Below are 11274 nucleotides of genomic sequence, written 5' to 3'. Positions count from 1 at the left end.
CTGTGCATGTAAACCACTTAGACAGGACATGATTACTGTCGCCTCGCGGTGGAAACACACACGGCTGCTCTGAGTTATGGATTATTACGGACCTTTCAATATATATTAAAAACAAACACGGCAGAATTAACTCGCGACATGGCAGAGCCACAATATGAATTATTTGCTTCTTTGTTTAAGAGCTGGGGGACGATCGCCACTATTTATTTTGATCTTTCAAGATTGAAACATGATGGATTTAATATATAGGTCACGTTTCAATGTTTCAACAGAGAACAGATTGAGCACGAGATCCAAAACAAACATTTTTTAATGTTAAACCTTGAACTGGAACCTCCCGGGTTTACCTGAAATGTCCTCCAGGACGCCACCTCATCATCTCCTTAAGGACGCTAGTGGCCTAGAACCTCCTAAAGGACCCATGGATATCCCCCAAAACCCTTCTAGGACTCATGGAATGTCCTCAAGGACTCCTTGAACCCCCGAAAGAATGTCCTCAATTGCTCCAATTATTTAACCCTCGCAAAAGTCCCTATTGATCCAATTATCTTCAATACAACACTTGAAATGTCCTCAACACCCTTAAGAACACAGAGAATGTCCTCAATACCCCTGGAAATCTCATCTAGGAGCCCTGGAATGTTCTAAAGGGCACCTGGAGCCTTCTCAAAACCTTATGTGATGCTAGCCTCTTCCTAAGGAACCCTGGAATGTCCTCAAGGACCCTTTGATCCCCTAAAGAACACAGATAACGGATTAAAATATTCAAGCTTGGCTGAAACCGCTGCAAAGACCATTAGTGATCAAACAATGTCCTATTGAACCAATTAAATATAAATAGAACCCCTTAAATGTCCTCAAGGACTCCTTGATCCCCCTAAAGAACACTTACATCTCAAACAACCCTTAAAACCTACTCTCGGACCCTCAAAAGGTTCTAAAGAACACCTAGAATCCTCTAAAGGACCATTGGTGACACTGGACCCTTCTGAAGGAACCCTGGAATGTCCTCAAGGACTCCTTGAACCCCCTAAAAAATCCAGACAAAATAGTCAGAGACCCTTAAAATCCCCAAGCTTGTCTGAAACCTCTACAAGGACCATCAGTGATCATATAACATCCTTTTGAACCTCTGAAAAGTCCTCAAATACTCCATGAACCCCCTAAAGAGCACCTAGAATGTCCTCAATGGCCCATGGAATCTCCTGAAAGACCCTTAAATTGTCCTCAAGGATATCTGAAATGATTCCATGGACTCTCAGTGATCATATAAGATCCCACTGAACCTGACATGTCCTCAAAGACCCTAAAAACGTCCTCAAGGATATCTGAAGCACTTGCAAGGAGTCTTAGTCATCATACAACATCCTTTGTATGCAATGTCCCCAAGACTTTCTTTAACCCCATAAAGAGCACCTAGAATGTCCCCAAAGACCCTTAAAACATCCTCAAGGACCCTTGCTGACCATAGAACCACCTGAAGACACCTGCCCAAACCAATAAAAGACTTGTACTCCTGTGTTTGTCTTTAAAATACATTTCCATGTTTACAGTTGAAGATAAATATCCCTCTGACTTCACACACTGCAGAGCTGCAGCTGCTGCATCTGATGCACGAGTCCGAAAAATCACAATTACATCTCTGCACACGCTGAAATCCTCTCAGGACGACTGCTGCTGTACTGTGTGTGTGTGTGTGTGTGTGTGTGTGTGTGTGTGTGTGTGTGTGTGTGTGTGTGTGTGTGTGTGTGTGTGTGTGTGTGTGTGTGTGTGTTGACAGCACAGGACGCCTGACCTTTTATTCACACTCCAGTTTTCCTTCTCTTTCTCTCCATCGCTGCAGTGAGGAGGTGGAGCAACCCTCTTCTTCTTCCTCTTCATCCTCTTCTGAACCTTCACAGCAGGGTTAATGTAAGACCACGTCCCCTGAGACACACACACACACACACACACACACACACACACACACACACACACACACACACACATCAGTGTGGTTTTGACTTTAAGACAGAACAAAAGTGAATGTTTTCTGCTTCGTTTCATAATTATTCTTTAAACTCACAGAACTTTATGTCCAAATGTGTCCAACGATCCAAAATGTATCGGGTTAAAACAAAAGATAATATATGTTTGGAAGGACTTTTAAGGGCGTAGTTTCCCTTTAAAGGCGTTTTATTTTAGTAATTGTTTAAAGTTCTGTTCATAAACAGAGCAAGGCATTAAACCAGGATTGAAGGTTCAATTCCCTCTGAACCCCCCTCCTCGCTCCTCAAACCTCCACATATGCAGGACTGAGTCGACCCGTCATGTGACCCCGGTTCTTGTGGTGGGGTCCCCCCCCCCCCCATGTTCCTCAGGGATTCCCTGACCTCTGACAGCGTTCCGTCTGCAGGGACCCCTGACAGCAGTTTGAGTTTTCTTCTTTCTTTTAAAGAAAAACATCCAGAAAGAGGAGACTTTTCTTCTTTTTTTTTGTGTTTTGTGTTTTGAAAATGTTGTTCTCTGAGTCTCTGAGGTGTAATCTGGAGTTAATGTAGAGCCGGCAGCAGTCGGAGAACAGGAAACCCTGCAGGGAAGATCAACAGAGTCCATGCAAAGAAAACATCTATCTGCTTCTGCAGTTTAAGGTTCTTCTGTCAGTTAGTTTTGGATCGAAAGAAAAAAGAACTCTGATCACTTCCTCAAGGACCCCTGGAGCATATCCAGGGGACATAAGCACCCTCTCAAGGACTACTAGAACATCCTCAAAACCCTCTTTAGCATCCGAAAAGGACCCTTGAAACATCCTCTAGAATTCTAGAGGATGTTTCAAAACCCCTCAAGAGTCTCACTGACTTTTAAAAACCCCCAAGGGATCTGATAACCCTCTCAATGACCCCGAGAATATCCTGATTTCTGAAACCCCAGGAACCTCATCGTGCAACAAACTCACTTCCTCAAAACCTCCAAGAGGTTTGGTTCCTGGAATGTCCTCAAGGACTACGTGAACCCTTGTAACGATACCTAGAATGGTCCCCACAGAGCGTAGCAACCTCCTGAGGGACTCTCAACGCTCTTGATACTCTCTTAACCCCCTCAAGAACCACTAGAACCCTCTTAGTGAGCCTGTAGTCTCAAAGGATCCTCAAGGATCCCCGGCACACGCAACCTCCTCAGAGACCCTTTCAAGGCCTTTCACAGACCAATCTCGTCTCTCATCACCAATAGAAACAATCAAGTGAATTGAATAATTCGTCTTTTTGATTCCTCACAGTTCATTTTCTTTGTACGCCGTCTGGTGTTTCGGAGAGTAACGCAGCGCTCGGAGTATAAACGGCTCCGTTCACGCTCGCCGCTCTCACGCTACGAGTACAAACAAAGCTTGAACGTTCATCGTGTCAGACCTCGAGGAGCGCTGACCAAGCGTTGGTATTTCAAGCATTGGGAGCGAGAACGGGTTGAAAAATAAAACAAGATTTGGGGAAATGAAATAAAAATCAGCTTTTTCCAAATGAACCCTTGCAAGGACACTTGGAACTTCCTCAACAACCGTGAAAACCTCAGACCCCAGAATGCCCCCTAAAGGCACTCAAAAACCTCCTGGATCCCTCCCAGGGGCCCTTGGAACGCTCTCAAGGACGCCTAAAATCTCCTCGGGAATCCTGTCGACAGTAAATGGCGTTCACTCCGGCTGTAATATAACGTCAACATCACATACGTTTATGAAAGAATGCGGACTCAGAGTGGAGGATGTCTGTAAATGTTTGTCTTGCACGCGGCTGGATGTTGAAAATATTAGCTCGGTTATTCTTAACTGGCAGAGAAAACACTCCGCGGGGCCTTCAGGGAACCTCGGACTCATGAAAACACATCAGACCGAAACACGGGTTTATCCGATCAGACGCTGTATTTTCTAGAAATCAGAAACTTCTCAGACGTTGAAACGCAGACGGGGGGAAGTCTCTCACCGGGGACCGAACACCTCGGGGGGGTTCAACAACATCTATTATGGAAATGAACACGGCTGTTTTTCCTGTAAAGTGTCAGTTTTTTTTTTTTGGTCTTTAAAGTGAGCCGAACGCTTTGTTTTCTTTTGATGTTATTGTGTTCTTCATTTCTTCAACGCCTCAGACGATGATGGTACATATTCGTGTCCCCGGTGACAGTCGATATTAAAGCTACAGCGCGAACACGATGATGAAACACAGGCGGGGAAACCGACAACACGCTCACTGAGAAGCTGTTAACCTCCATCAGCTGCTCAATATTTCCTTTTCTTCATTTCAGCTTTGTGTGTGTGTGTGTGTGTGTGTGTGTGTGTGTGTGTAGGTGTGTGTATATATGTGTGTGTGTGTGTGTGTGTGACTCCACTTCACCGAGAGCTGCTGTTCATCTCCAGGCGAGTGAAGACAAAAGGAGGGCAGCAAAGGTTTTTACTAATTATGTTTCAGAAAGCAAATTAAAACTGAACAGGTTCATGTGATTACCATTACAGCAAAAATGGTTTTATAATGACTTACATGTTTTATTATAATTATGTTTTAGATCAGAAACACTCCAAATATTTAGTGTTCTCAGACAAAGAAAAGCAGCTGAATATAATTCAAAGTAACAATGATGGAACAAATATATCGAAGGTACAAAGATAGTGTGTGATCGGATTTTTCTTTACATTTTAGAGGCAAGTTTATGTGTATCGCACATTTCAACAACAAGGTCAGTGCTTCAGATAAAACCATTAAAAGCATCAAAACATGAGGCAAAAGAAAAGGAGATTTAAAAACAATAAAGAACATTCATTCAAACATTAAACACATTCATTAAAACACTAAAAAGCAGTGTAGGAAATAACATACAGTAGTAAATGCAGGAGATTGATTAATATCCTTGAATGTGGTTCAATTAACGGCAGCAAACAGAAAAGTCTTCAGTCTGGATGTAAAGGAGCTGAGGGTCTCAGCAGACCTGCAGCTTTCTGGGACTTTGTTCCAGACCTGTGGAGCAGAACACCTGAACGCTGCTTCTCCATGTTTAGCTGTGACTCTGGGAACAGGAAGTAGACCGGTCCCAGACCACCTGAGGGGTCGGGATGGTTCATAAGGTAGCAGCAGATCACAGATGTACCTGGGCCTGGGACACACCTGAGCCTGGGACACACCTGGGTCTGGGACACACCTGAGCCTGGGACACACCTGGGTCCGTTGTGACAGCTGATCCAACATTGTATTCTCTTGGACTCTTGAGTACAATCTGATCAATTCTTTAATTTAACGTCAAAGACATAAATATTCTGAATGATTCCTCGAAGTATCAGCGTCAAAATATACTTCACCAAATAAATACTCATTATGCAAAATATATTTTATGAATAAATAATAATGCATTCATTTGTTCATCGCTTTAATGTTGCAGCTGGTAAAGTTTGAGCTCATTTTACTTACTTTATATACTGATGGTAGTTTAATTAATAATAATACAAATCACTTATTAATTGATTGTATTTAGTATAAATAATCTTTTACCAGTACTCAGATAAATCTAGTGGAGTAAAAAGTACATTTCCCTCTGAGATGTAGTGGAGTAGATGAAACTACTCAAGTCCACGTAGCTAAAAGCAGTACTTTAGAACAGTACTTTAAAACAGTACTTTAGAACAGTACTTTAGAACAGTACTTGAGTACTTGTACTTCATAAGAAGGGTTATCGTTGGTCCTCACAGAGGTTAAATCTCTTTAAATGTTTGTGTGTCACAGTTTAACCTCCAGCTGCTGGAGGGTCAGGCTCTCTCTTCACTTTTCATATTTCACTTCCATCGCTCTGAAATCACATCCAGATGTTGTCGTCGTCTTCCTGTGTCCAGTTCCCACCGAGCGCTGGAACGTGACACTTTCCCCTGGAAAATATAATAAAACAGGAAAAAAAAACACAGAGCAGCTATTTCCTTTCATAAATCCTCGTCTCAGTGTAGCTCTCAGACCACGTTCGCGTTATTTTAATGGAAGAAGCGCCGCGGCCGTAAATCCACGTGGACAGCGACCGGTGGGCTTTCATCGTCTACCTGACCCTCCGTGTGTTTATGTCCCAACACGCCGCTCAAGCGTGTAATAACTCCTCCCATCCCTTCAGCAGGTGGATCGGGTTTCAGGGTCTGCGTGCGTGCGTGTGTCCGTCCGTCCGTCCGCCGATAAACACCGGTGTCACCTGTCGACACACCTTTCAGGATTTACTGCTGTGCGGTGAAGAGGCCCGGATCCTCTGGTGTCTCTTCGCTCAAGGGCTGAAATTCAGTTTGGTAACTTTTGAGCTTCAAGGTGACGCACACATTTTGTATATAAATGTTGCAGTTTGAAGCAATTTCAGCAAAAAACAACATATTTGTACCTGTTCTCTCTTTGAATTAAAGGTTTTTAATCTGCTGTTTTTAAATTTGTATTTTCTGTAAATTCTTCAAGGTCTTTTTTGACCAAAACGAGAATATTTTGTGCAAATAAATCAAAACTCAATTAAAAAATGTAAACCCATCCATCTCTATGAGCCGAACACAAGACTTGAGTATTTTGCATTTCGTTTTGCAACTGCTTCAATTTCTGCTAATTTAGAATATGGGTAAAAATACAAGCCAACCAATGAATGAATGACTTTTACTGATGCAATCAATCGATTTTCTCAGTTGTCATAGTGATTCCATTGTTCATATCGCCACACAATGGACGTACATTTGGATCTATTTTGTCTGACGACATAGCGACAAACAAAGTAAACATCATGAAGACAAAGAACACGTGGAGACGAGAGGAACTATTCTGTGATGATGAGTAGCCAACTGAAGAATTCCAAATGCATCAGCTAACGTTAACGTTAATAGACGTTATATTTGTCAGATATCACTAATGCATGTGCCCGTACAACAAAACTTGATTGACAACTAAGTGTTCAGGGAAACGTTTTCTGTATTCTGTTTGTTTTTTGACGTTTCACAAAAGCGTATCTTATGAAAGTCTGCGATGGTTAAAGATAGAAGCTAAATTCTTCAGATCACAGTGTGAAAGTGAACCTCTGCATCACCGGACGAAGGAGACAGAATAAATCAAAGAACGCTGTTCCTGAGTTGTATGAAGCTTTATTTCCTCTGCAGACGCACATTAAGAAAACTCTCACTCCGTGTTTCCAGGTCACGTCGTTTCACAGGAACCAGTGAAACCCTTAAACACCAGTTTGCGCTCCGACTCCCGGACGAGGCTTCCTGTTCCTCCCTGCAGACTTCGAACACGCCGCCTTTCAGACAGCAGGAAGTGACATCATCGTGGGCCCGCCGGATTAAAAAGCCTAACCTGCGGCGCTTTAGCCCAACGAGCTAATTGTGCCTCTGGTGGTGCGCGTGGTTTTTAAGACACGACGTCTCCACTGATCCGAGACTTTTGGATCCGAACGTGACCCGAGGATCGTTAGACCTGATCCAGGATGCAGTGGACCTGAACGGGCCCGTAACGCTGCTGAATACAGAGCAGCCATTCATGAGGACCTGGCACGACTCTGGTTCCTGGTCTCTGATACCAGGAACCACCACTGACTTTAATATCACCGAGAGATGCTCCAGTCAATGCTAATATTATTCCTCTCTTCACAACCTGACTTCAGGCTGAAATACGACACAGAACAAACTATAAGTTCTTGTAGTATTTTCCTTCTACTTCTACTTCACTTCATTTGTTCTTGCAGTTTCAGTTCCTTTAAAAATCTAACAATCTGAAACATGACACGTCATGCCGTGCAGACTGCTGTGGCGGATTAAACTGAGTACATTTAATCAAGTATTTAAGTACAAACTTGAGGTACTTGTACTTTAGCATTTGATTTTCATGCAACTCTTTGTTTCCGTCCAACTTTCTGTTACTTTAGTTAAGTTCCTGTAAAAACTATTTGCTGGTTCCAGATGTAATGATGCTAATAATGTCAATAAAGTTTCTGTATTAATAATATTGTGAAGGTGTCATTTCAGGCTCTGACTGTGACGCCTACTATTTTCACTATTTTCACTATTTCTACAAACAAAGGAGGAGAAACTAATCCGCAGATTAAATCGATCACATTTTAATATCTTACTGCTGACGTATTTTACATATTTCATGTTCTGTCTTCTTGCAGACACGTTGGATCGAGGAAACGCTTTAGTCGCAATAAAAGATGACTTAAAACGTGCAGTTTTTGTAAATTCTCTTATAAAGCCAATAATGAATAACAACATGTAGCAGCACCTAGATGTGAACACTGGGTACAGAAACAGTGAAGGAGGTGAAATGACCTGCAGAGAACAGACACAGCAGCTCACAATTCAGTTCAATCTACTCTTACGCACTCCTGAATGTTTTTATACCCTCAACAAAAAAAACAGATGTTCTTTCACATTAAAAGCCTGGCTGCAAGGCTTTTATTTTTTTTTTATTTATTTATTTATTTATTTATTTGCACAATTCAAACAATAAAATTTCAAAACAAACAAACATAACAGAGATAAATGAATATCACAGTGCAGGAGGAGGCAGAAAGCCAACTGGGCTTATTTGAAGCCTCCACCTATATAATATTAAAATTTTTCAAAATTTTAATGTGAAATTAATACCTGTTCTTTCCTGGCTTCCTCTTAAAAACAATAAAAACTGATGTTGCTCTTACAGCTGTTTCTGTACTTAAATCTTTAAACATATTTTATTATTATTTCTTTTTAATTCATATGTGGGCACTGTGGAGAATCAACAGCACACAACTTGAACATGCATTGAGCAGTCAGACCTATTATATATATATTATATATTATATATTTATAGTCAGCTGAGCCTCTGCTGCTCACTGTTTACAGGTTTAATTTGAGTCTAAAGCTTCAGTTTATTTGAAGGTGGAACAGACGGGCAGAGAGAGTACGGTGGCCAGCAGGGACAAAGAAAAGGCCAAAGAGAGTGAGCTGATGTGCCGCAGGCGCTCAGATGGTTGCTGCAGTCGGTGAGGCTGTTTAACTCCTGGAGGGGGTCAATCACACCTTCTGCATCAAACTGCTACGTTGTTTCTGCAGGAATTACATTTTAAATGAAATAGAAGTGTTTATTTTTGGTTTGTGTGGTTTAACCATTTGTCATATTTAAAAAAAAATAATCTAAAAGCGGTTAAAAATGAGTCGCGGTCAGCTGTGACGAATCACTTCCTGTCTGATCGCGTCCACGATGAGGATTCAAACCAGCTCAAACCTCACCGTCACGTGTTTGTTATTAGAGCGGCGCTCGGGTCGACGGCGAAGGGCGAGGAAGCCGAGAGAAACAGTAAGAAGGTGTGAGTGACTGCCGGCTGCCGCGACCACCTGCAGTCCTAAATTGGGCAATTAGAGCGGCGAAGTGTTTTCTTAGCGGGTAATACTCTGTAATGAGTTCAGCAGTGCAGATCTGCCCGAGGCCCCACCTTCACCCCTCGTAAGGGAAGAGAGAAATCGACAGGAGAGAGAGAGAGAGAGAGAGAGAGAGAGAGAGAGAGAGAGAGAGAGAAAAATAAAAAGACGGCGGCGCTCGGCCTGTCACTCTGTTTAATCTGCAGCGGAAAACACACTCCTCCTCTTCTTCTACTTCTTCTTCATCGCCCTCCTTCGCATGATTCATCGAGCGGATCCCCAAAGAAGCTGCAGCCGGGTCGAGTAAATCCCCCTCTCTTAATTAAGATTTCTCTCACCCCTTATCCCTCTTGCCCTCCCCCCCCCCCCCCCCCCCCAATCCTCGCCCTCAACCCGGGCTGAAAACTTCTGCGGCTGACAAGAAATCAATGCGTCCGGGGCGCTGGGGCTCAGGTATTGGATTGCAGGTGGGCCCAGGAGGAGCACCGAACAACCCCCCCCCTCCCCTCCCGGCCTCCACACCGAGCTGTCCGCTACCGTTAGCCCTCCGCCGCCGCATCCAGAGATGTGAAGTCTTTGGCTGCCGGATAAAAATGTCAAGCACTAATAGGCTCCATTGTGATTAGCCGAGATGGAGTTCACAAATCCTCGGTAGAAAATCTGTTAGCAGAGATCTTTACAAGGTCTCGGGGTTTTTCGTCCGCCCGCCCCGGCTCCTCCTCTCACATCACACCTTCTCTTATTTTATTTCAGGTTTTTTTTTTCCCCCAGGAGGGAACGCAGAGGAATCGCGGCGATAAATAAATAATCGTCCGAACTTTCCGTCAATTAGAAAATAAGAAAATGTGGACTTGTTGCGAAAAAGCCCCACACAGAATATTCATGAGCTGCTTCATTACCCCGGGATGCTCCTGTTTTCAGGGATTTGTTTTAACCCCACTGAAAGCGCTCTCAGGTAGAACATAATATTTACGCTTTGTGGAGGATTTCTCGCGCTCTCTGCTGCTTCTTCACTTTCTTGTTATTTTGCCTGAAAGTTGTGAGTGAATGCGAGCTGGGAGTCTGACCTCTCTGAGCCGGAAGCTATCAGAACTGAGAGAAGAAGCATCATTTATTTAGAAATAGTGTTTAATCACCTGGAGATGGCTGCAGGACTCTGAGGGTTTTATGAAAACTAACAACGTTAACGGTTAAAAACACCTGCAGTGCGGCCGGGAAATAAAACAACACCGAGAGCTTTAATGCGGTGAAAGCTGGTCTTCAAGTTTTCAGTTGAAACTTGACATAAAAAAAAAGATATTCTTTGTTTGAGAAAGTCTTCAGTTTGTCAGTCGTGGTCTCGTACCGCCGTGTCGCCCTCCAACGGGCCCTCGGAGTGCCGTTACGGAGGAAATGAAGGATGGCGATTTATAAACAAGTTAACGGCCCGGGCGGCGGTCGCGGTCGAGGACGTTAAAGTCTTTATGGACGGATCTGTGAGTGTGTGCTGGACGCCGCAGATGTCGTCCTCCTCCGCCCGGGGAGAGCTTAGCACTCGGACAGCTTCCTGTCTGGAAGCGGAGAGGTCAAAGTGAGTCGTGAGGAGATGTTCATTCTCTTTTATCTTTTAATCTCAATACATTCATTTATATCTCCATATAAAAAAAAGACTTCATCATCAACATGTAATGAGCCACTTGTTGCCTCTTTGGGAGACTTTTTCTAAATAACGGTGTGAATCTGGTGATCGGCGTGTTTTGAGTCACCGCGTTCATTCAGGACATTTTAATACAGATGTTATATTGATTAAATGGCTCAGCTCCAGTTGTGCTGTTACTCAATCATTTTTTATTATGCTCTTTACATATAATGTTGGTCTCAGTAGAGTTCCTGTCTGCACTTAAAAACCTTCCTCTTCTTCTTCTGCACTTAAAAACCTT

This window comes from Pholis gunnellus, assembly GCF_910591455.1.
Source record: "Pholis gunnellus genome assembly, chromosome: 10".
Classification (NCBI taxonomy): Eukaryota; Metazoa; Chordata; class Actinopteri; order Perciformes; family Pholidae; genus Pholis; species Pholis gunnellus.
This window is presented reverse-complemented; position numbering follows the sequence as displayed.